The sequence below is a fragment of the Capra hircus genome, chromosome 12 (assembly GCF_001704415.2).
Source record: "Capra hircus breed San Clemente chromosome 12, ASM170441v1, whole genome shotgun sequence".
NCBI lineage: Eukaryota > Metazoa > Chordata > Mammalia > Artiodactyla > Bovidae > Capra > Capra hircus.
This window is the reverse complement of record NC_030819.1, coordinates 49,872,166-49,898,765: the sequence shown is the minus strand read 5'-3', so window position 1 is coordinate 49,898,765 and position 26,600 is coordinate 49,872,166.

The following is a 26,600-nucleotide window of genomic DNA, read 5'->3' as shown; positions in this document are numbered from 1 at the left end:
ACTGACTCAATGGGCATGAACTTGGGCACACTCTGGGAGACAGTGTGGGAGAAGTAAGCCTGGTGATGCTCCTGGGGGTCTCAAAGAATTGGACACTACTAAACAACTGAACAACAATAATTCTGATGGATGTGGTGTGATATCTCACTGTAGTTTTAATTTTAATTTTCCTTATGGTTAGAGATGTTGACATCTTCTTATGTGTCTTTTGGCCAGCTGCATTTCTCCATGGAGGAAAATGTCTGTTCAGATCCTCTGGCCATTTTAAAATCAGTGCGTTTGTGGGTTTTTTGACATCAAGCTGTATGACTTTGTCGTATATTTTGGATATTAGAAAACTCTGGGAAATAATGAAGTACAGAGAAGCCCAGCATTCTGCAGTCCATAGGGCCGCAAAGTGTCAGACATGACTTAGCAACTGAACAACAACAAGCCCTTATCATATACACTGTTTACATATCTCTTTTCCCATTTGGCAGGCAACAATTTCATTTTGTTCATAGTTTTCTTCACTATGAAAAAAGTTTTTAGTTTAATGTAGACCCATTTATTTATTTATGGTTTTTGTTGTCCTTTCTGCAGAGATCAATCTAAGCATCATTTCTAAGAGCAATGTCAAAGAGATTACTGCATAAGTTTTCTCTAGAAGTTTTATAGTTTCAGGTCTTACATTTAAGTCTTCAACCCATTTAAAATTTATTTTTGCATATGATGGCAGAAAGTAGTCCAGGTTTATTTTTAGGTATGTAGCTGACTGGTTTTCCCAAGACCATTTATTTCCTCTGGGAATATTCTTTCCTTTTGTGACAGAAAACAATTGATCATATAACTGTGGGTTTATTTCTGGATCTCTGTTTTATTCCATTCATCTATGTGTCTACTTTTGTTGGCAGTACCATAATATTTTGATTACTGTAGCTTTGTAGTATAAATCAAGGTGTTACATCTTCAGCTTTATTCTTTTTTCACAAGAATGTTTTGATGACTCAATATCTTTGTTTTTCCATATAAATTTTAGAATTGTTTATTCATAGTGAAAGAAATCGCTATGGATATTTTGATAGAAATTGCATGGAATTTGTAGGATGAAGGAGTGCTCCAATGAAGGAGCACTGTATATTTTTTCATTTGCTTTTATCTTCAGTTTCCTTCAACAATATCTCACTGTTTTCCTAGTTCAGGCAAGTCTTTTATTTCCTTTGCTAAATTTATTCCTAGCTATTTCATTCTTTTAGATACAGTTGTAAATTAGATTGTTTTCTTTGTTTTTTCCCCATTACTTTGTTTTTATAATATAAAAACATAAAAAATTTCTCTATATTAATTTAGTATCCTGCAATTTTACTCTTCATTTATCATTCAAATAGATTTTTGGTGGCTTCTTTAGACTATTCTATGTATAGTATCATGTCATCTGCAAACAGTGACAGTTTTACTTCTTCCTTTCCTGTTTGGATGCCTTTGGAACACATGCTATCATCCCTACATTTTAACTCCACACACACACACATTTAATTTTTTATATCATATTTTATATATTTTTGTTTTATATATCATTTACTTTTTCCATACATGATTTCACTACTTTTAACATTTTTAATTGTTATATAGGAGATTAATTCAGAGAAGGCAATGGCACCCCACTCCAGTACTCTTGCCTGGAAAATCCCATGGGCGGAGGAGCCTGGTAGGCTGCAGTCCATGGGATCGCTAAGAGTTGAACACGACTGAGCGACTTCACTTTCACTTTTCACTTTCAAGCATTGAAGTAGGAAATGGCAACCCACTCCAGTGTTCTTGCCTGGAGAATCCCAGGGACGGGGCAACCTGGTGGGCTGCCATCTATGGGGTCGCACAGAGTTGGACACGACTGAAGCGACTTAGCAGCAGCAGCAGGAGATTAATTAACTTTATTGTATATAATTTTTAAATCAATGACAGGAATAAATAATGTGGGATGATCTCAATATTGTCTTTGTCTGAAAAAAATGATTTTCTTTCTTTATAAAATCAACTATCATACAATCAAATAAATCATATCTACCAATCCTAGCTTTGGTTTACTGTACACAAATAATCAAGTCACCCCGGGTCTACTTTGTTTTCCACAGTAGTAGTTCAAAGTATTTTAATATTGTTTCAGTCCAAGCATTATACTAAATCTTTTACATGCATTTTCTCTACTAATATTAAAAATAAACAATTGATGGACAGTTGTATCCCTATTTTATAGAAGAGTAATGTATGTTTTAGAAAGCTTTAGCAATTTTTCCAAACTTATTTTGCTGATAGTAAGAATCTCCTGGGCTTTCATCGATAGAAGTCTGACTCCTAATTTTTGCGTTTACTCTCCTAGAATCAGTTTATCATCTATGCATTCATTAGGATTCTGATCTTACCTCAGCGGAGCCAGAACTGAAAATGGAAAGAGAATTTGCTTCAAAGCCAGACACATATGGGTTTGAATTACATGTTTGATATTTCAGTTCAGTTCAGTCACTCAGTTGTGTCTGACTCTTTGTGACCTGATGGACAGTAGCACACCAGAATTCCCTGTCCATCACCAACTCCCAGAGCTTGCTCAAACTCATGTTCATCGAGGTAGTGATGCCATCGAACCATCTTCTCCTTTGTTGTCCCCTTCTCCTCCTGCCCTCAATCTTCCCCAGCATCATTTTTTTCATTTAGTCAGTTCTTTGCATCAGGTGCCCAAAGTATTGGAGTTTCAGCTTCAGCATCAGTCCTTCTAATGAATGTTCAGGACTGATTTCCTTTAGGATGGACTGGTTGGATCTCCTTGCAGTCCAAGGGACTCTCAAGAGCCTTCTGAACACCACAGTTCAAAAACATAAATTCTTCAGCACTCAGCTTTCTTTATAGTTAAACTCTCACATGCATACATCACTACTGGAAAAACCATAGCTTTGACTAGATGGACCTTTGTTGTCAAAGTAATGTTTCTGCTTTTTAATATGCCGTCTAGATTGGTCATAGCTTTATTCCAAGGAGCAAGTGTCTTTTAATTTCATGGCTGCTGTCATCATCTGCAGTGATTTGGGAGCCCAAGACACTAAAGTTTCACTGTTTCCTCATCTATTTGCTGTGAAGTGATGGAACCTGATGCTATGATCTTAGTTTTTTGAATGTTGAGTTTTAGGCCAAATTTTTCACTCATCCTCTTTCATCTTCATCAAGAGGCTGTTTAGTTCTTCACTTTCTGCCATAAGGGTGTTGTCATCTGCGTATTTGAGCTTATTATATTTCTCCCAGCAATCTTGATTCTAGCTTGTGCTTCATCCAGCCTGACATTTTCACATGATGTACTCTGCATATAAGTTAAATAAGCAAGGTGACAATATATAGCCTTGATGTACTCCTTTCCCAATTTGGAACTAGTCTGTTGTTTCATGTCCGATTCTAACTGTTGCTTTTTGGCCTGCATACAGGTTTCTCAGGAGGCAGGTAAGGTGGTCTTGTATTCCCATCTTTTTAAAAATTTCCCACAGTTTGTTGTGATCCATATAGTCAAGGCTTTGGCATAGTCAATAAAGCAGAAATAGATGTTTTTCTGGAACTCTTTTCCCTTTTCCATGTTCTGATGGATGTCAGCAATTTAATGTCTGGTTTCTCTACCTCTTCTAAATCCAGCTTGAACATTTGGAAGTTCATGGTTCACATACTATTAAAGCCTGGCTTAGAGAGTTTTGAGCATTACTTTGCTAGAGTGTGAGATGCGTGCAATTGTGTGGCAGCTTGAATATTCTTTGGCATTGCCCTTCTTCGGGACTGGAATGAAAACTGACTGTTTCCAGTGCTGTGGCCACTGAAGAGTTTTCCAAATTTGCTGGCATTTTGAATGCAGCACTTTAACAGCAATATCTTTTAAGATTTAAAATAGCTCATCTAGAATTCCATCATGTCCACTAGCTTTGTTTGTGTGATACTTCCTAAGGCCCATTTGACTTTGAATTCCAGATGTCTGGCTCTAGGTGAGTGATCACACCATCATGGTTATCTGGGTCATGAAGATCTCTTTTGTATAGTTTTTCTGTATAGTCTTTCCACGTCTTCTTAATATCTTCTGCTTCCATTAGGTCCATACGATTTCTGTTATTTAAATAGCTTCAATAATGTATTTTCACATGTATGAGACAGAACGCTACTTTCTAACTTGTAGATTTTCTTGAGGTTAGTTGGAGAATAAATGATACAATATATAAAATTTTAAAGACAATAACTAAGACAAAATAGCATACACTTGTAGAATATAACTGTAGAAAAAGGGTGTGTTCATGCTGTCACCTATATTTTTAAAAATTAGTTATTATTACCCTAATAGTTTTATGGGACACAGGATAGTTTTTCCAAAAAATGATGAAATTGAAATATCAAAGTTAGAAAGGGCTCTTGGCTCACTATAGTCTGATACATTGTAAATGTTATTTTAAAATAGCAATATTCATTTTATTAATTAGCTACTTAATTAAGAAAATAGTCTCGGCTCCTTAACTTTCACATAAATCAATAGAACTGTAGCTCTATTACTAAATCATTGTGAATCAAGATATACATGTAATAAGAAAATTGCACTAAGCTCCATAGACTGATTGCAACCCTTTTATCATCTACTACAAACTGACAGACAGAAGTGTGTTTGCAGTCATAAACATAGAAAATACTTCTAGTTTTATGTAAAAAAGGAAGAAAAATGTATATTGGGAATAACGAATAAACTGGCTTAAGCTCTAAGGGAAGAGATTGTTCATACTAATTTTGATTACTCTGTACTTTTACTTATATGTATGGTATTTAGGAGATTTCTTTAAAACATATCTACTCAACATTAGAGGTTTTTATGTATATAATTAAACACACAGTAATCTAGTCATTAAAAATTATTTTCATGGAATGCAAATTATAGTCTGAACCAGTTCAAATCAATGTATTTTTGGAAAAGTCACACAGAGAATCAACATTAAACAGTATTTGCTTTCAATTAGGGAAGTGTGTGACTTAGAGCTGATCATTTGAAAATATAATTTGCACACTAATTGTAAATTGCAGAGTCATCCTCCAGCTACACTGATTCTTAGTCTTTATTTTTTAATGTCAATTTTAACTTTTCAACTCTAGATGGTGCTCCAGACCTGCATTACAGCCAGTCATGTTAACACCAGTATAAAAAGCAAAAGAAACAAAAACCAAAAAATAAAATGTGATCTTATAACTAGATAAGTTAAGTTAGAAAAAATTCTTGGAACTTTCACTTTAGGCTAGAAAAGTATGTGTTGCAATGTGATTAAGCCCACAATGAAGATGTTTGAGTGCTGTTCTTAAAAGTAGCTAACTAAAGTTTTATTTAACTATCAGTGACTAGCAAAATATGATCTGAAAGCCAAATTCAGCCTTCTGCCTGTTTTTATGTCTTCCGTGAGTTAAGAATGAGTTTGAAATGTTTTATTTTTTGAAAAAAGATAATCATTTGGATTCTGCATGCCCAGTCGCTTCAGTTGTATCCAACTCTTAGTGACCATATATAGCCTGCCAGGCTCCTCTGTCCATGGGCTTCTCCAGTCAGAATACTGGAGGGCTCCTAGGCATATACCATGAGGAAACCAAAATTGAAAGAAACACATGTATCCATTGTTCATTGCAGCACTATTTACAATAGCTAGAACATAGAAGCAACCTAGATTTCCGTCGACAGATGAATGGATAAAGAAGTTGTGGTATATATACACAATGGAATATTCAGTTCAGTTCAGTCTCTCAGTCGTGTCCGACTCTTTGTGATCCCATGAATCGCAGCATGCCAGGCCTCCCTGTCCATCACCAACTCCCGGAGTTCACTCAGACTCACGTCCATCGAGTCCGTGATGCCATCCAGCCATGTCATCCTCTGTCGGCTCCTTCTCCTCCTGCCCCCAGTCCCTCCCAGCATCAAAGTCTTTTCCAATGAGTCAACTCTTCGCATGAGGTGGCCAAAGTACTGGAGTTTCAGCTTTAGCATCATTCCTTCCAAAGAAATCCCAGGGTTGATCTCCTTCAGAATGGACTGGTTGGATCTCGTTGCAGTCCAAGGGACTCTCAAGAGTCTTCTCCAACACCACAGTTCAAAAGCATCAATTCTTCGGCGCTCAGCCTTCTTCACAGTCCAACTCTCACATCCATACGTGACCACAGGAAAAACCATAGCCTTGACTAGACGGACCTTAGTCAGCAAAGTAGTGTCTCTGCTTTTGAATATGCTTACTCAGCCATAAAAAGGAACACAGTTGAATCAGTTATAATGAACCTATTATACAGAGTGAAGTGAGTCAGAAAAAGATAAATACTGTATTATAACACATATATATGGAATCTAGAAAAATGGTACTGAAGAATTTATTTATAGGGCAACAATGGAGAAACAGGCATAGAGAATAGACTTATGGACATGGGGAAAGGGGAGGAGAGGGTGAAATTTATGGAAAGAGTAACATGGAAACTTATATTACCTTATGTAAAATAGATAGCCAACAGGAATTTGCTGTATGGCTCAGGAAGCTCAAACAGGGGCTCTGTATCAACCTAGAGGGGTGGGATGGGGAGTGAGATGGGGAGTGAGATGGGAGGGAGTTTCAGAAGTGAGGGGATATATTTATGCCTATGGCTGATTCATATTGGGGTTTGACAAAAAATAGCAAAATTCTGTAAAGCAATTATCCTTCAATTAAAAAAAAAAAAAGAATACTGGAGTGGATTGCCACGTCTTCCTCCAGGGGATCTTCCTGACCCAGGGATCGAACCTGCAACTCCTCCATCCCCTACACTGCAGACAGTTTCTTTACCCACTGAGTTACATAGAAATTCACACAAAAAATTGAGCTACAATGTTTGTAAATAAAGTTTTATTGGAACATTTCCATGCTCACTTGTTTAAGCATTTTCTACAGCTGCTTTTGTAAGAGCAAAAGACAGAGAAAATATAACCCTCAAAGCCTAAAATATTTACGATCTGGTCTTTTACAGAAAAAATTTGGTCAGTTGTGAACTAAACGAAAGTTACAGACTGTTGCATGATCTACTTATCTGGTAATATTGTTATTGGGAAGATAGTCAAAGTAAACAGGTAAATTGAGCTATTACCTCATACCTTAAGCTAAAATGTAAACTCTAAATTTAATGTTTGAGGTAATCTCTCCCTTAAGGAAATTCTAAAGCTTATACCTAGACAGGAATGAAGAAGTATATTCAAAGATTAAAAATTCAATAATTCATCATTTGGCATAATATATCCAAGACAAATCTAATGCAAATTTGATATAATATTAATTCATTTAAATGAGTTATGAATCTACTATCTTGGCTATATTCCATCAGTTTCATCAATGTGATATTTGCATATTAGTGAGGATTTTGGTCTTAAATATGTTGTGCTCATATTTGCTTTTAAATATTTTCATCAGTTGTTTCAACCAAATATTTCTTTGGAAAGAATTATAGGAACATTTTTTCTGCTGTTACACTTTAGGGCTTTAATATCCCTCTGTTTTCATTAATAAATCCCTCTAACATTTGTAGATAAAAAGATTTTTTTGGAAGGACACTCAGTGATTTCATTTAGTAGAAACAAAAACAATGAAAATATCAACATTATTCCCTTAATGCCTTTATGAATATTTGTCATTTTTAATGTTCTCTTAATTTTAATAAACAAACTTTAGAAGTGGTTAAAACATTAGAAATGCTAAATAGAAAAAGTAATATTGAAAGAAAAAATACTCTATCCCCTGCCTATCCTTTGTAAAATGAGGTCTGGGTAGTAGAGTGAATGTTGAGGCAATTATAGGAATAACTGAGACATTCTATTTGTTATTGTCTCAATTGTCTGGCTCCATTTTGTTAAAATAGGTCAGTATATTGGTGTTAAAATCGTCTGGGAATTATCACAATAGACATTGAACTATTGAGACTTGATTTCTTCATCTCTTCAACAAACAAAATTATTTCTTTTTGAAACAGATTTTGGAAGTTACATCTAATGCCATTTGATTTGTGATTGATTTCTAGTAAAAGCAGAAATTCTACTCTTATTACTACGAAGATTTTTATTAGAGTAATATGTGCAAATATGACATAATAAATTATTAGCTCATCAAATTTCTAGATGATGTAAATAATCAGAACTCAAGGAATCTATTCACTATATTTCCATGTGTTAAATGATGATTGCAGGCTGCCACATAGTCAATATGATTGAGTAGGTGGTAATTAATTGGGAGTTAATATAGGCACTAACACAAACAAACATGAACTAATTTGACGAGTGAGTACAGAAATGACCACGAATCTGAACAACACGTTACCAAGTAGAACTGTATTATTATCATTATGTAAGCATACTATTAACCTATACTCATAAAAAGTGCATCTTGTAATACTTAATACATTGTGTACACATTTTATTATGTAATTCTGATTCAACTCTTTGCTATTATGAAAAAGCAAATTTCTTTTCTTCTTGCAAAGCATTTCTACATATTATTGCTGATCTTCAGTTGCTAAGCCATGATCGACTCTTTGCGATCAAGTACTGCAGCATGCTAGTCTTCTCTGCCCTTCAGTATCTCCCAGAGTTTGTCCAAGTTCATGTCCATTGAGTGAGTGATGCTTTCTAACCATCTCATCCACTGCCACCTCCTACTCATTTGCCTTAAATTTTTCACAGCATGAGGAACTTTTCCAATGTGTTCTTTGTATCAGACAGCCAAAGTATTGGAACTTCAGTATAAATAATAGTCCTTCCAATGAATATACAGCATTAATTTCCTTTAGGATTGATTGGTTTGATCTCCTGCAGCTCAAAAGAATTTTCAAGAGTCTTCTCTAGCACTGTAATTTGAAGGCATCAATTTTTTGGTGCTTAGCCTTCTTTATGATACAAATCTCTTATCCATACATGACTACTGGAAAAACTATAGCCTTGACTATGTAAACTTTTGTTATCAAGGTGATGTCTCTACTTTTTAATATGCAGTCTAAATTTGTCATGAATTTCTTTCCCAGGGACCAAGTGGCTTTTATTTCATGGCTGCAGTCACTGTCCACAGTGATTTTGGAGTTTGAGAAAATAAAATCTGTTGCTGCTTCTATTTATTCTCCTTCTCTTTGTCATTAAAGTGATGGGACTGGATGCCATGATTTTAGTTTTTTTTTTAATGTTGAGCTGCAAGCCAGCTGTTTCATTCTCCTCTTTCACCCCCATAAAGAGACTCTTTAGTTTCTCCTCACTTTCTGCCAACAACTGCATTTCTGAGATTATTCATATTTCTCTTGGCACTCTTGATACTAGCTTGTGATTCATGCAGTGTTTCACGTAATGTACTCTGCATGTAAGTTAAATAAGCTGGATCACAATATGCAGCCTTGTACTCCATTCCCAATTTTGAACCATTCAGTTGTTCCATGTATGGTTCTAACTATTGTTTCTTGACCTGCATACAGGTTTATCAAGAGGCAGATATGATCTGATACACCCATCTCTTTAAGAATTTTCCACAATTTGTTATGATAAACACAGTCAAAAGCTTCAGTATAGTCAATGAAGCCAAAAATACATGTTTTTCTGGTATTCCCTTGTCTTTTCCATGATCTAACAAATGTTGGCAATTTGTTCTCTGTTTCCTCTGACTCTTTGAAAATTAGTGTGTACATCTGGAAGTTGTAGTTCACATACTGCTAAAATCTAGCTTGTAGAATTTTGAGAATAGTTTTGATAGCATGTGAAATGAGTGTAAGCATACAGTAGTTTGAAAACTCTTTGGCATTGCCCTTCTTTGGGATTTGCATGAAAACTGACCTTTTCCAATCCTGTGGCCACTACTGACTAGTCCAAATTTGCTGGCATATTGAGTGCAGCACTTTAAGAGTAACCTCTTTTATTTATTTATTATTATTATTTATTATTTATTTTTTTTATGCACTGAGATGACCCAGAGAGATGATATGGGGAGGGTGGTGGGAGGGGGCTTCAAGAGTAACCTCTTTTAGAGTTTTAAAAAGCTCAGCTGGAATTCCATCACTTCCAGTACATTTGTTCCTAGCAAAGCCTCTTGATGAAAGTGAAAGAGGAGAGTGAAAAAGGTGGCTTAAAGCTCAACATTCAGAAAACTAAGATCATGGCATTTGGTCCCATCACTTCATGGGAAATAGATGGGGAAACAGTGGAAACAGTGGCAAACTTTATTTGTTTGGGCTCCAAAATCACTGCAGATGGTGACTGCAGCCATGAAATTAAAAGACGCTTACTCCTTGGAAGGAAAGTTATAACCAACCTAGATAGCGTATTCAAAAGCAGAGACATTACTTTGCCAACAAAGGTCCGTCTGGTCAAGGCTATGGTTTTTCCTGTGGTCATGTATGGATGTGAGAGTTGGACTGTGAAGAAAGCTGAGCACCGAAGAATTGATACTTTTGAACTGTGGTGTTGGAGAAGACTCTTGAGAGTCCCGTGGACTGCAAGGAGATCCAACCGGTCCATCCTAAAGGAGATCAGCCCTGGGATTTCTTTGGAAGGAATGATGCTGAAGCTGAAACTCCAATACTTTGGCCACCTCATGAGAAGAGTTGACTCATCGGAAAAGACCCTGATGCTGGGAGGCATTGGGGTTAGGAGGAGAAGGGGACGACTGAGGATGAGATGGCTGGATGGCATCACTGACTCGAGGGGTGTGAATTTGAGTGAACTCCAGCAGTTGGTGATGGACAGGAAGGCCTGGTGTGCTGCAGTTTATAGGGTAGCAAAGAGTCGAACACGAATGAGTGACTGAACTGAACTGAATGTTTCCTAAATCCCACTTGAGTTCACACTCCAGGATGTCTGGCCCTAGGTGAGTGACCATAACATCGTGGTTATTCAGGTCATTAAGATCTTTCTTGTATAGTTCTTCTGGGTATTCTTTTCATTTATTTTAATCTTTTCTGCTTCTGTTAGGCCCTTACCATTTCTGTCTTTTACTATGCCCATTGTTGCATGAAATATTCCCTTTATATCTCCAATTTTCTTGAAGAGATCTCTAGTCTTTCCCATTATACTGTTCTCTTTGTTTCTTTGCATTGTTCTTTTAAGAAGGCCATCTTATCTCTTCTTGCTATTCTCTGGAACTCTGCATTCAGTTGGGTATTATATTTTTTTCCTTTCTTCCTTTCCTTTTGCTTCTCTTCTTTCCACAGCTATTTGTAAGTCTCTTCAGACATCCACTTTGTCTTCTCGCATTTCTTTTTCTCTGGGATTGTTTTGGTCACAGCCTTCTGTACAATGTTTCAAACTTCTGTCCATGGATTTTCAGGCACTCTGTCTACCAGACTAATTGTTGTTGTTCGGTTGCTCAGTCATGTCGAACTCTTAGCGACCCCATGGATTGCATCATGCCAGGTTTCCCTGTTCTTCACCATCTCCTGGAGCCTGCTCAAACTCATATCCATTGAGTTGGTGATTCCATCCAACCGTCTTGTCCTCTGTCATCCCCTTCTCCTCCTGTCTTCAGTCTTTCCCAGTATCAGGATCTTGTCCAATGAGTTGGCTTTTCACATCAGATGGCCAAAGTACTAGGGCTTCAGCCTCAGCATCAATCTCTCCAATGAATATTCAGAGAATGAATATTCAGGAATATTTCTTTAGAATTGACTGGTTTGGTCTCCTTGAAGTCCAAGTGTCTCTCAAGAGTCTTCTCCAACACCACAGTTCAAAAGCATCAATTCTACAGTGCTCAGCTTTGTTTATGGCCCAGCTCTCACATCCATACATGACTACTGGAAAAACCATAGCTTTGAGTATATGGACCTTTGTTGCAAGATAATGTCTCTGCTTTTTAATACGCTATCTAGGTTTGTCATAGTTTTTTTTTTTTTTTTTCCCAAGGAGCAAGCATCTTTTAATTTCATGGCTGCTGTTACCATCTGCAGTGATTTTGGAGCTCAAGAAAATAAAATCTGTCACTGTTTCCATTGTTTCCCCATCTATTCGCCATGAACTGATGGGACCAGATGTCATGATCTTTGCTTTTTGAATATCGAGTTTTGAGCCATCTTTTTCACTCTCCTCTTTCACCTTAATCAAGAGGCTCTTTAGTTTTTTTTCACTTTGTGCCATAAAGATGGTGCCATCTGCATGTCTGAGTTTATCAATATTTCTCCCAGCAATCTTGATTCCAGCTTGTGCTTCATCCAGCCTGGCATTTCTCTTGATGTATGCAGCATATAAGTTAAATAAGCAAGGTGACAATATACAGCCTTGATGAATTTAGTGGACAGCTGCTGTATAGCGCTAGCAGTTCAGCTTGGTGCTCTGTGATGACCTAGAAGGATGGGATGGGTGGCTTGCTGGGACGAAGTTCCAAGGGGCAGGGAATATATGTATATATGTAGTTGATTCATTTTGTTGTACAGCAGAAATTAACACAACTTTGTAAACAATCATGCTCCACTAACAATAAATAAATACATGAATAAATAAAACAGGATGTCAAAAGGTATTTGCACTTTCATGCTCATTTTTAAATTCTTCACATTAGTGAAAATGTTGAAACAAACTAAATGCCCGTCAGCAGATGAGTAAATAAAGAAAATGAGATATAGACATACAACAGAATATTATTCAGCATTATTAAGAAGAAAATCTTGTCATGTACTAAAACATTGATGAAATTTGAGAACATGATAAAGAAATAATCCAGTCACAAAAGAACTAATAATGCATGATTCCAGTTATATTGGGATATCTAAACTAGACAAACTAGTAGAAATAGTAGAAAGCAAATAACAGTTTGCCAGGGGCTGGGGAGAAAGGGAAATAAGGAAATGATGCTTCATGGCCATACACTTGCAGTTATGTGACCTGAAATGTTTTTAGAGTTCTGCTGTGCAATATGTGTATATAATTTATAATACCATAGAGTACATGTACAAAAGTTAATAGGATAGTTTTAATATTATATGTTTTATCTAATTAAATAAAGAAATAAATAGGCAAACATTTCTCCACTACCACTCAAACAAGTGAATAAAACAGTTGGAGAAACTAAAGAAAGGACAGATTTTGCCTTTCAGTTCAGTTCACTTCAGTTCAGTCGCTCAGTCGTGTCTGACTCTTTGCAACCCCATGAATCTCAGCATCCAGGCCTCCCTGTCCATCACCATCTCCCGGAGATCACTCATCAGACTCACGTCCATCGAGTCCGTGATGCCATCCAGCCATCTCATCCTCAGTCGTCCCCTTCTCCTCCTGCCCCCAATCCCTCCCAGCATCAGGGTCTTTTCCAATGAGTCAACTCTTCTCATGAGGTGGCCAAAGTACTGGAGTTTCAGCTTTAGCATCATTCCTTCCAAAGAAATCCCAGGGTTGATCTCCTTCAGAATGGACTGGTTGGATCTCCTTGCAGTCCAAGGGACTCTCAAGAGTCTTCTCCAACACCACAGTTCAAAAGCATCAATTCTTCGGTGCTCAGCTTTCTTCACAGTCCAACTCTCACATCCATACATGACCACAGGAAAAACCATAGCCTTGACTAGACGGATGTTAGTCGGCAAAGTAATGTCTCTGCTTTTCAATATGCTATCTAGGTTGGTCATAACTTTTTTTCCAAGGAGTAAGCGTCTTTTAATTTAAAATTTTGTAAAATAAGCCTTCATTTAAAAGGTCAAGGAAACATGCTTAATGAATCTCCTTAGTGTTATATTCAAATGATTTGATGCAACTTTCAATAGCACATCTTAGAGGGTGAAGTGGTTCAAACAGAATAGACAAGGTATTATAGAAAACAAACTTCAAATTACTATCTGTGAAACAGTGGACAAACTACTTAATTCTAGCTTCCTCCTGTCATATAAGTAATAAGAATACTGCCTTACTTGCCATTTTAAGATAGTCATGTTCTTCTCTGGTTCTTAAAATGTCTCATATTGCCCTTTCTGCCTGAACTCTTATTTCCAACTCTGCTTAAAATATTTCATCTTATCCCTCAAGTCTTCCTGTGATAATTTTCCCATGTGCCATATGTAATATACTTCGGCATAATAATTCTATGATGGCTGTGATGCGACTTTCAAAAACAAATGAACCTTGAGCAACAGAAGAAAGAAAATATGATACTCATGTTGGCTGACAGATGTTGGTATAGTAGTCCTCTCTGTACACCAGAGAGGATCCTGTTTGAATCTCTCATTGATGACCAAATGGGCAGTGGGAAGCATCACCAGGAACACCCTTTGTGGACTGTTCATTCATAATAGAAATAATCACTACTTTGTTTTCAACAATATTTCAAATAATTGTCATTTTAATAAGAAATTACCTAAAAATGTGCTTCTCATTTCACAGAATGAACTATAGCTGTATTCTTCACAAAGGTCCCTATAATCAAAGCTATCCTTTTTCCTGTAGTCCATGTATGGATGTGAGAGCTGGACCGTAAAGAAACCTGAGGGCTGAAGAATTGATGCTTTGAACTGTGCTGTTGGAGAAGACTCTTGAGAGATACTTGAACTTCAAGGAGATCAAACCAGTCAATCCTAAAGGAAATCAACCCTGAATATTCACTGGAGAGACTGATACTGAGGCTGAAGCTCCAATACTTGGGACACCTGATGTGAAGAGCCAACTCATTGGTAAAGACCCTGATGCTGGGAAAGATTGAAGACAGGAGGAAAAGGGGATAACAGAGGACAAGATGGTTGGATGGCATCACCAACTCAATGCATATGAGTTTGAGCAGGCTCCAGGAGATGGTGAAGGACAGGGAATCCTGGGATGCTGCAGTCCATGGGGTGGCTAAGAGTTGGACATGACTGAGCAACAACTGAACAACAAAAAGTAGTCTGGTAGACAGAGTGCCTGAAAAACTATGGATAGAAGTTTGAAACATTCTACAGAAGGCAATGGCCAAAAGCATCCCCCCCAAAAAGAAATGCAAGAATACAAAGTGGTTATCTGAGGAGGCTTCAGTTCTGTGAACAATTCTTCACAGTACAGCTCTTTAGAGCAAACTTTCATACAATAATTTACTATTGTTCTACCCATAAGTCTTTCTAAGTAATTATCAATTACATGATATTATATCTTGTTATACATCTAAATAATTCTCAACCCAAATTAGGCTAGATATTTTGAGGGAACATGCATATACCTATGGTTGATTCATATTGATGTATGGAAGAAAACATCACAATATTGTAAAGGAATTATCCTCCAATAAAAAATGAAACAAAAATTTTAAAAAAGCACAAAATGTATGGATTATATGAATTTCAGATGTGTCTTTAATATCCCATTTTAGAGGTCATTTTGAGGCATCCTAAGTGAACACATATATGAATTGTAGGATTATGAATTCAGGTTAACTAAATACACAACAATTATATTATTTTATTTGTCTTTTATTTTGTTTTGATTTTCAAAGTATTTTATAACTTTATTTGCCTGTGTCGTCTGTGAAGTATTGGAAGAGAGAAAAAGCACTGTGCTCATTGCTAACAGTCTGGGTTCTGGACCCAAATCAGCTAATCCCTAGCTGAAAAATCTTAACAAACATTCCCTTGATAGCTTTATTCTGAATGTAGAACCCCATTCTATTCTTTGATAATTCTAGAGCTTCCTTATGTGCAAAATGACTTTAGTGAATCATACCATTTCTAGGTATAGTGAGTTTCAGTTCAGTTCAGTCACTGTTGTGTCCTACTCTTTGTGACGCCAGGCTTCCCTAACCATCACCAACTCCTCCAGCTCATGCCCATTGAGCTGGTGATGCCATCCAAACATCTCATCCTCTGTTGTCCCCTATTCCTTCCCGCCTTCAATCTTTCCCAGCATCAGGGTCTTTTCAAATGAGTCAGTTCTTCACATCAGGTGGCCAAAGCATTGGAGTTTCAGCTTCAATATTAGTTCTTCCAGTGAATATTCGGGACTGATTTCCTTTAGGATGGACTGGTTGGATCACCTTGCTGTCTAAGGGACTCTCAAGAGTCTTCTCCAACACCACAGTTCAGAAGCATCAATTCTTTGGTGTTCAACTTTCTTTATAGTCCAACTCTCACGTCCATACATGACTACCAGAAAAACCAAAGCTTTGATTAGATGGACCTTTGTTGGCAAAGTAATGTCTCTGTTTTTTAATATGCTGTCTAGGTTGGTCATAATTTTTCTTCCAAGGAGCAAGTGTCTTTTACTTTCATGGCCGCAGTCACCGTCTGCAGTGATTTTGGAGCCCCCCAAATAAAGTCTGTCACTGTTTCTACTGTTTCCCCATCTATTTCCCATGAAGTGATGGGACCAAATGCCATGATCTTAGTTTTCTGAATGTTGAGTTTTAAGCCAACTTTTTCACTCTCCTCTTTCACTTTCATCAAGAGGCTCTTTAGTTCTTTGATTTCTGCCATAAGGATGGTGTCACTGCTTATCTGAGGTTATTGATATTTCTTCTGGCAATCTTGATTCCAGCTTGTGCTTCATCCAGTCCAGATTTCACATGATGTACTCTGCATATAAGTTAAATAAGCAGGTTGACAACATACAGCCTTGATGTACTCCTTTCCCAGTTTGGAACCAGTCTTTAGTTTCATGTTGAGATGATAAAAGGCAGTAAGTCCAGGGCTCTCCAAACAGAGGAAATAGGCTGCAAGTGTCAGGCTTCTTTCATCTCGCTCTTAAGTGGCAGGAAGAAACAAACTCATGATATATTTTTTCCCCTTCTCCATACAAATTTAAAAAGATGTTTCTCTTAAAATATAGTGTTGCCATAATGACACCTGGTTCCACCTGAACTTAACTTTTCTCAAATTTTGAACTAACCAATGCATTTTTCTTATGGAAATGGTTGTCTTAAGCTGTGTTAATGTACTTATGCATTTACCCCAGACTCTCTTCAAGTCTGTTCTGCCTAAAGGCTCAGAACTGACTTGACAAACCAGTATGTTACTCTCATACATTGTTCTCCTAATCCATGTAAACAAAACTATTCGTATGGTAATCTGCCTTTATACAAGATTCAAGTCAATTGTTTTATGGCCTGGGATGATTCGCCTGGTGCCAAGATTATCTCAAAATGCACCTTGTGGGTTAGGGACCTGGTGCCATTCTCTGAGTTTTGAGACATTGCTTTCTTTCATCAACAGACTGCTAGTAACTATGTAACATCCAGCGAAAGACTAGCAGGCGGGTGTTCTTTCTGCCCTTCTGATGTCTATGTCAGAAGCTTTCTCTATCTCTTTTATACTTTATGAATAAAGTTTTATTCATTACACAAAAGCTCTGAGTGATCAAGCCTTGTCTCTGGCCCTAGATTGAATTCTTCTCCTCCGGAGGCCAAGAATCCCAGTGTCTTTCGTGTTTCAGCAACATCCTTTCAGTGTCCAGTTTTAACTGTTGCTTCTTGACCTGCATACACAGTCCTCAGGAGGCAGGTCAGGTGGTCTGGTATTCCCACCTCTTTCAGAATTTTCCATAGTTTACCTATGAACAATTATGTATTTAGAACTTCTCACGAACAATTTTGATTCAGTCATTTAAGATTATGTATCCAAATGTAAACAGACTGACTACAGATATTAAATTCATTCAAATGTATAATGAATGGTGAAGGCTAATAGAAAAGTGTCTTCTGTAGTAGAAAGGCTGTTTGTTTTTAATTTAATAAAAGTTATGGAATACTTTTTAAATCCATGCTAGTAAATTGAAAATTAATTTTGTTTCTGTAATGGATATAATAGCTATTTAATGTAAAAGCTTGAACTGAATAAACTTCTTTTATTTGTATAGCACCTGATAGTATAAAGGGTTTTCCTAATAGCTCAGTTGGTGAAGAATCCACCTGCAATGCAGGAGACCCCAGTTTGATATCTGGGTGGGGAAAATCCACTGGAGAAGGAATAGGCTACCAACTGCAGTATTCTTGGTTTTCCCTTGTGTCTCAGCTGGTAAAGAATCTGCCTGCAAAGCGGGAGACCTTGGTTTGATTGCTGGGTTGGGAAGACCCCTGGAGAAGGGAAAGACTGCCCACTGAGTTATTCTGGCCTAGAAAATTCCATGGGATCACAAAGAGTCGGAGATGACTGAGTGACATTCACTTTCACTGATAGTATAAAACACTCTTGTCTGAATATAATTAACATTCAGCTCAGTTCAGTCGCTCATTCATGTCCGACTCTTTGCGACCCCATGAATCGCAGCACACCAGGCCTCCCTGTCCATCACCAACTCCAGGAGTTCACTCAGATTCACATCCATCGAGTCACTGATGCCACCCAGCCATCTCATCTTCTGTCGTCCCCTTCTCCTCCTGCCCCCAATCCCTCCCAGCATCAGAGTCTTTTCCAATGAGTCAACTCTTTGCATGAGGTGGCCAAAGTACTGGAGTTTCAGCTTTAGCATCATTCCTTCCAGTGAATACCCAGGACTGATCTCCTTCAGAATGGACTGGTTGGATCTCCTTGCAGTCCAAGGGACTCTCAAGAGTCTTCTCCAACACCACAGTTCAAAAGAATCAATTCTTCGGCGCTCAGCCTTCTTCATAGTCCAACTCTCACATCCATACATGACTACTGGAATAACCATAGCCTTGACTAGATGGACCTTAGTCGGCAAAGTAATGTTTCTGCTTTTCAATATGCTATCTAGGTTGGTCATAACTTTTCTTCCAAGGAGTAAGCGTCTTTTAATTTCATGGCTGCAGTCACCATCTGCAGTGATTTGGGAGCCCAAAAAAATAAAGTCTGCCACTGTTTCCACTGTTTCCCCATCTATTTCCCATGAAGTGATGGGACCGGATGCCATGATCTTCATTTTCTGAATGTTGAGCTTTAAGCCAACTTTTTCAGTCTCCTCTTTCACTTTCATCAAGAGGCTTTTTAGCTCCTCTTCACTTTCTGCCATAAGGGTGGTGTCATCTGCATATCTGAGGTTAAAACTTTCTAAAACCTAGGGTTGTCTGTTTAGTAGTGAAGGGAATTCTTCAACCTTGCTCAAAAGCACAGTCTGTACTGCTGCTGCTGCTGCTAAGTCGCTTCAGTCATGTCCGATTCTGTGCGACCCCATAGACGGCAGCCCACCAGGCTCCTCCATCCATGGGATTTTCCAGGCAAGAGTACTGGAGGGGGTTGCCATTGCCTTCTCCAGAGTCTGTACTGACAGGCAGTAAATAGAAACAAAGTGCCCCTTTGAAGCAATGATGTCAGTTCAGTTCAGTTCAGTCACTCAGTCGTGTCCGACTCTTTGTGACCCAATGAACCAATTACCAGAGTCCACCCAAACCCATGTCCATCGAGTCAGTGATGCCATCCATCCATCTCATCCTTTGTCATCCCCTTCTCTTCCTGCCGTTAATCTATCTCAACATCAGGGTCTTTTCAAATGAGTCAGCTCTTCACATCAGGTGGCCAAAGTACCGGAGTTTCAACTTCAACATCAATCCTTCCAATGAACACCCAGGACTGATCTCCTTTAGGATGGACTAGTTGGATCTCCTTGCAGTCCAAGGGACCCTCAAGAATCTTCTCCAACACCACTGTTCAAAATCATCAATTCTTTGGCTCTCAGCTTTCTTTATAGTCCAACTCTCACATCCATACATGACCACTGGAAAAACCATAGCCTTGATTAGATGGACCTTTGTTGGCAAAGTAATGTCTCTGCTTTTTAATATGTCGTCTAGTTTGGTCATAACTTTCCTTCCAAGGAGTAAGCATCTTTTAATTTCATGGCTGTAATCATCATCTGCAGTGATTTTGGAGCCCAGAAAAATAAATTCAGCCACTGTTTCTACTGTTTTCCCATTTATTTGCCATGAAGTGATGGGACCAGAAGTCATCTTAAATTTACAATTTGATTAGCTCTGACCTGAATGGGCTTCCTTTGTGGCTCAGCTGGTAAAGAATTTGCCTGAAATGTGGAAGATCTGGGTTTGATCTCTGGGTTGGGAAGATCCCTTGGAGAAGGGAAAAGCTACCTACTCCAGTAGGTCTGGAGAATTCCATGGACTGTATAGTCCATGCGGTTGCAGAGTTGGATACTACTGAGTGACTTTCACTTTCATACCCAAATGGCCTAATGGTTTTCCCTACTTTCCTCAATTTAAGACTGAATTTTGAAGTAAGGAGCTCATGATCTGAGTCTCAGTCTTGTTTTTGCTTACTGTATAAAGCTTCTCCATCTTTAGCTCCAAAAAATACAACCAATCTGATTTTGGTATTGACCATCTGGTAATGTCCATGTGTAGAGTTATCGCTTGTGTTATTGGAAGAAGGGGTTTGCTATCACCAGTGTGTTCTCTTGGCAAAACTCTGTTAACCTATGCACAGCTTCATTTTGTAATCCAAAGCTGAACTTGGCTATTACTCTAGGTAGCTCTTGACTTCCTACTTTGCAATTGCAATCCTTTGTGATAAGAAGAGAAGATTGTAACAAGATGTGATAAAAAAGACTTTTTTTTGGTGTTAGTTCTAGGAGGTTTTCTAGGTCTTCATAGTATGGTTCAACTTCAGTTTCTTCAGCATTAGTGGTTTGGCCATAGATTTGAATTAGTGTGATACTGAATACTTTGCCTTGGAAATGAACCAAGATCATTCTGTTGTTTTTAAGATTGTATACAAGCAGTACATTTTGCCCTTTTATTGACTATGAGGGCTACTTCATTTCTTCCAAGGGATTCTTGCCCACAGTAGTAGGTATAATGGTCATCTGAATGACCATCCCTGTCCATTTTAGTTAACTGATTCCTGAGATGCTGGTGTTCACTCTTGCCATCTCCTCCTTGATCACATCTAATTTACCTTCATTCATTGATATAACATTCTGGGTTCCTATGCAATATTGTTCTTCACAGTATCAGACTTTACTTTCACCACCAGACACATCCACAACTGAGTATAGCTTCAGTTTTGACCCAGCCTCTTCATATTTTCTGGAGTTATTGCTCTGCTCTTCCCCAGGTGCATATTAGACACCTCCCAACCTGGAGGGGCTTCCCTTGTCATATCTTTTTACCTTTTCATACTATTCATGGGGCTCCTGAGGCAAGAATACTGGAATGGTAAGCCGTTCCTTCCTCCAGTGGACTACATTTGGTCAGAGCTCTCCACTATGAACTGTCCATCTTGGGTAGCCCTGCATGGCATGGCTCAGAGCTTCATTGAGTTATGCAAGACTTTTCACCATGACAAGGTTATGGTTTGTTAATCCATGATTCAAGGAATTAAATGTGGTAGATAACCTGCCTGAAGAACGATGGACAGTGGTTCATAACATTCTACAAGAAGCAGTGACCAAATTCATCTCAAAGAAAAGGAAATACAAGAAGGCAAAATGGTTGTTTGAAGAGGCTTTCCAAATAGCTGAGGAAAGAAGTGAAGCAAATGGAAACGGAGAAAGGGAAATATATACCAAACTGAATACAGCATTCTAGAGAAGAGCGAGGAGAGATAAGAAGTCCTTAAGTGAACAATGTAAAGAAATAGAGGAAAATAATAGAGTGGGAAAGGCTAGAGGTCTTTACACAAAATTGGAGATATCAAGAGAGCATTTAATGCAAGGATGGGTACAATAAAGGACAGAAATGGTAAGGATCTAAGAGAAACAGAGAGATTAAGAAAAACTATACAAAAAAAAAAAAAAAAAGACTTGGATGACCATGATGGTGTGGTCACTCTTTCAGAGCCAGACATTATGGAGTTTGAAGTCAAGTGAGCATTAGGAAGTATTACTACAAACAAGCTATTGGAGGTGATGGAATTATAGGTGAGCAAATTAAAATTCTAAAAGATGATGCTGTTAAAACTTAAGAAATTTAGAAAACTTAGCATTGGCCACAGGAGAGGAAAATGTCAGTTTTCATTCCAATCCCAAAGCAAGGAATGCCAAATAATGTTCAAACTGCCCTGAAATTGTACTCATTTCACATGATAGTAAGGTAATGTTCAAAATCATTCAAGCTAGGTTTCAGCAGTACATGAACCAAGAACTTCCAGATATACAAGCTGAGCTTCAAAAAGGCAAAGGAACCAGAGATCAAGTTGCCAACATTTGTTGGATCATAGAGAAAGGAAGGGAGTTCCAGAAAAACATCTACTTCTGTTTTATTGTCTATGGTAAAGATTTTGACTGTGTGGATCATAATAAACTGTGGAAAATTCTTAAAGATGTGACTATCAGATCTCCTTACCTGTCTCCTAAGAGACTTGTACACAAGCCAAGAAGCAACAGATCCAAACACAGAACAAATGACTGGTTCAAAATTGAGAAAGAAGTATGTCAAAGCTGTGTATTGTCTTCCTGCTTATTTAACTTACATGCAGAGTATATAATGTGAAATGCTGGGCCAGATGAGTCACAAACTGGAATCAAGATTGCTGGGAGAAATATCAGCAACCTCAGATATGCAGATGATAACACTCTAATGAGAGAAAGTGAAGAGGAACTGACAGCCTCCATATGCTAGTGAAAGAGGAGAGTAAAAAAGCTTGCTTAAAACTCAATGTTATTTTAATTAGATCCCATTTGTTTATTTTTGCTTTTATTTCCAGAATTCTGGGAGGTGGATCCTAGAGGATCCTGCTGTGATTTATGTCGGAGAGTGTTTTGCCTATGTTCTCCTCTAGGAGTTTTATAGTTTCTGGTCTTACACTTAGATCTTTAATCCATTTTGAGTTTATTTTTGTGTGCGGTGTTAGAAAGTGATCTAGTTTCATTCTTTTACACGTGGTTGACCAGTTTTCCCAGCACCACTTGTTAAAGAGATTGTCTTTACTCCATTGTAGATTCTTGCCTCCTTTGTCAAAGATAAGGTGTCCATATGTGTGTGGATTTACCTCTGGGCTTTCTATTTTGTTCCATTGATCTATATGTCTGTCTTTGTGCCAGTACCATACTGTCTTGATGACTGTGGCTTTGTAGTAGAGCCTGAAGTCAGGCAAGTTGATTCCTCCAGTTCCATTCTTCTTTCTCAAGATTGCTTTGGCTATTCGAGTTTTTTTGTATTTCCATACAAATCTTGAAATTATTTGTTCTAGTTCTGTGAAAAATGTGGCTGGTAGCTTGATAGGGATTGCATTGAATTTGTAAATTGCTTTGGGTAGTATACTCATTTTCACTATATTGATTCTTCCGATCCATGAACATGGTATATTTCTCCATCTATTAGTGTCCTCTTTGATTTCTTTCATCAGTGTTTTTAAAATAAAAAGCTTCTGCACAACAAAGGAAAATATAAGCAAGGTGAAAAGACAGCCTTCTGAATGGGAGAAAATAATAGCAAATGAAGCAACTGACAAACAACTAATCTCAAAAATATACAAGCAACTTATGCAGCTCAATTCCAGAAGAATAAACGACCCAATCAAAAAATGGGCCAAAGAACTAAATAGACATTTCTCCAAAGAAGACATACTGATGGCTAACAAACACATGAAAAGATGCTCAACATCACTCATTATTAGAGAAATGCAAATCAAAACCACAATGAGGTACCACTTCACACCAGTCAGAATGGCTGCAATCCAAAAATCTGCAAGCAATAAATGCTGGAGAGGGTGTGGAGAAAAGGGAACCCTCCTACACTGTTGGTGGGAATGCAAACTAGTACAGCCACTATGGAGAACAGTGTGGAGATTCCTTAAAAAATTGCAAATAGAACTACCTTATGACCCAGCAATCCCACTGCTGGGCATACACACCGAGGAAACCAGAATTGAAAGAGACACATGTACCCCAATGTTCATTGCAGCACTGTTTATAATAGCCAGGACATGGAAACAACCTAGATGTCCATCAGCAGATGAATGGATAAGAAAGCGGTGGTACATATACACAATGGAGTATTACTCAGCCATTAAAAAGAATACATTTGAATCAGTTCTAATGTAATGAGGTGGATGAAACTGGAGCCAATTATACAGAGTGAAGTAAGCCAGAAAGAAAAACACCAATACAGTATACTAACACATATATATGGACTTTAGGAAGATGGCAATGACGACCCTGTATGCAAGACAGGAAAAAGGACACAGATGTGTATAACGGACTTTTGGACTCAGAGGGAGAGGGAGAGGGTGGGATGATTTGGGAGAATGACATTCTAACATGTATACTGTCATGTAAGAATTGAATCGCCAGTCTATGTCTGACGCAGGGTGCAGCATGCTTGGGGCTGGTGCATGGGGATGACCCAGAGAGATGTTGTGGGGAGGGAGGTGGGAGGGGGGTTCATGTTTGGGAATGCATGTAAGAATTAAAGATTTTAAAATTAAAAAAAAATAAATAAAATTATTATTAAAAAAAAACTCAATGTTAAAAAAACTGAGATCATGGCATCTGGTTCCATCACTTTATGGCAAATAGAAGGGTGAAAAATGGATGCAGTGACAGATTTTATTATCTTAGTCTCCAAAATCACTGTGGATGATGACTGCAGCCATGAAATGAAAAGACACTTTACCTCGGAAGAAAAGCTATTAAAAACCCAGACAGCACATTAAAAACAGAGACATCCCTTTGCCAACAAAGGTATGTATGGTCAAACTTATGGTTTTTCCAGTAGTCATGTACAGATGTCAGAGTTGGACCAGAAAGAAGACTGCATGCTGAAGAATTGATGCTTTTGAGTTGTGGTTCTGGAAAAGACTCTTGAGAATCCCTGGAACTGAAAGGAGATCAAACCAGTCAATCCTAAAGGAAATTCAACCCTGAATATTCATTAGAATGACAAATGCTGAAGCTCCAGTATTTTGGCCACCTGATGTGAAGAGCTGACTCATTGGAAAAGTCCCTGATGCTGGGAAATATTGAGGGCAGGAGGAGAAGGGGACAACAGAGGATGAGATGATTGGATAGCATCACTGACTCAATGGACACGAGTGGGAGCAAACTTTGGGAGATAGTAAAGTATCAGAAAGCTTGGGGTGCTGTAGTCCATGGGGTCACAAAGAGTCAGATGTGACTTAGCAACTAAACAACAACAGCAACAAGAATGGTACATGGAATCATCCTGTTTCTTATTGTTCTCCCATCCTTTGAAAACTGCCTCCTGGGCCTCTCCCCTAGGAGTAAACCAAATTTACTTATAAATCCTTCAATATATCAATGGTCACTTAGTAAAGTAATTTCTTTCAATTTTCATGTTCAGAGTGCAATAAAGATAAGACAAAGTGTGCATAATATATATTAATATATGCATCTCAGTTGTCACCTGGTGGTTAACTATACATTACTGTAGTTATGTATGCTATAGTATATATTACATACTGTAACTATACATTTACTATGACTAATGTGAGTGATATATGGGCTGAAAAGCAGTTCTGTTAATTTTTGTGGTATAAGGAAAGATGGATCAAGATATAAAAATTCAATCAAATAAAAAAGCAAACAATGATTTCTTGTACCAAGCTATAGTTAATTTTATATTTTTATACTTCTGTCTAATAAAGATATTGTATCTACAGTGATAAGATGAATTTGACTTAGCTTCATGATGTATGGAAACAGAGTGGGCTAAACGGGAAGCAGAAAAATAGGGTATTTGAAGGGATAACATAAGGAGCAGGGTTGGTACCTAAAATATCAATTTTCCATTATTGTGTAATCTGTGCCATTATGCTTATGTTTCTGGTTTGTTTGTTTTTGTTTTCAGAAAATTAAAAAGATCATTCCTAAGAGAATCTGCAGTATGACAATAACAATATGACCTCTCTGAATGTTTCACTGTGGTTTTGAAATGTCATATTTTACTTTCTTTCTCCCGATGTAGTATTAACTCTACATTGAGTTAAATAAATACTAATAGTAACTTTAGTAGTATTTTTGAAAGATTAAATTATATTTTATATTAATCCTCAACCTGGTCTTCTCTAATCTAGATTAAACAATTGAAAGCTGTGCTATTCTTTGACAGATGTAACATGTCCTGATTTATAATTTGTTTCTAGGAGTTAGAGAAGTAAAATAATTTTGTTCAAAGATATATTGTGCATGAATATAAACTCTTCGCTTTACTTACTGAGACTTCATAAAACAGAAAAATTTGACCAGACTAGGGATTTTTTAAAATCATTTATTGAGAGTAACTGTTTTATTAAATATTTTTCAAATCACGAAAAAAAATTTTCTCTCAGTTTTTATTTTCTGGGTTGAGTTAGAGGCAAGTATAATATTGTGATCATATCTATCCACATACTACTTTTTAGCATAGCTATAAAGAAAAAAAAACAATTACATTGAGAAAGATAAATCAAAGATGAAATTCCATAGGTGACAAAGTTGAGAGGTTATGAAGACAAGAGAACAAAGTGTATTAAACAAACAAACAAACATAGAGCATTGGCAAAAGTCCATGCTTTTTTCCTACTTGAAAATTCCCTATTTTGGAAAACTTACTGGCTAGTCTTTTTTTTTTTAATCTTCAATTTCTTCAGCTATTCATTTATGTGCCATATGATGCAAAAGGACCTCAGTTCAGTTCAGTTCAGTTCAGTCGCTCAGTCATGTCCGACTCTTTGCGACCCTGTGAATCGCAGCAAGGCAGGCCTCCCTGTCTATCACCATCTCCCGGAGTTCACTCAGTCCATCGAGTCCGTGATGC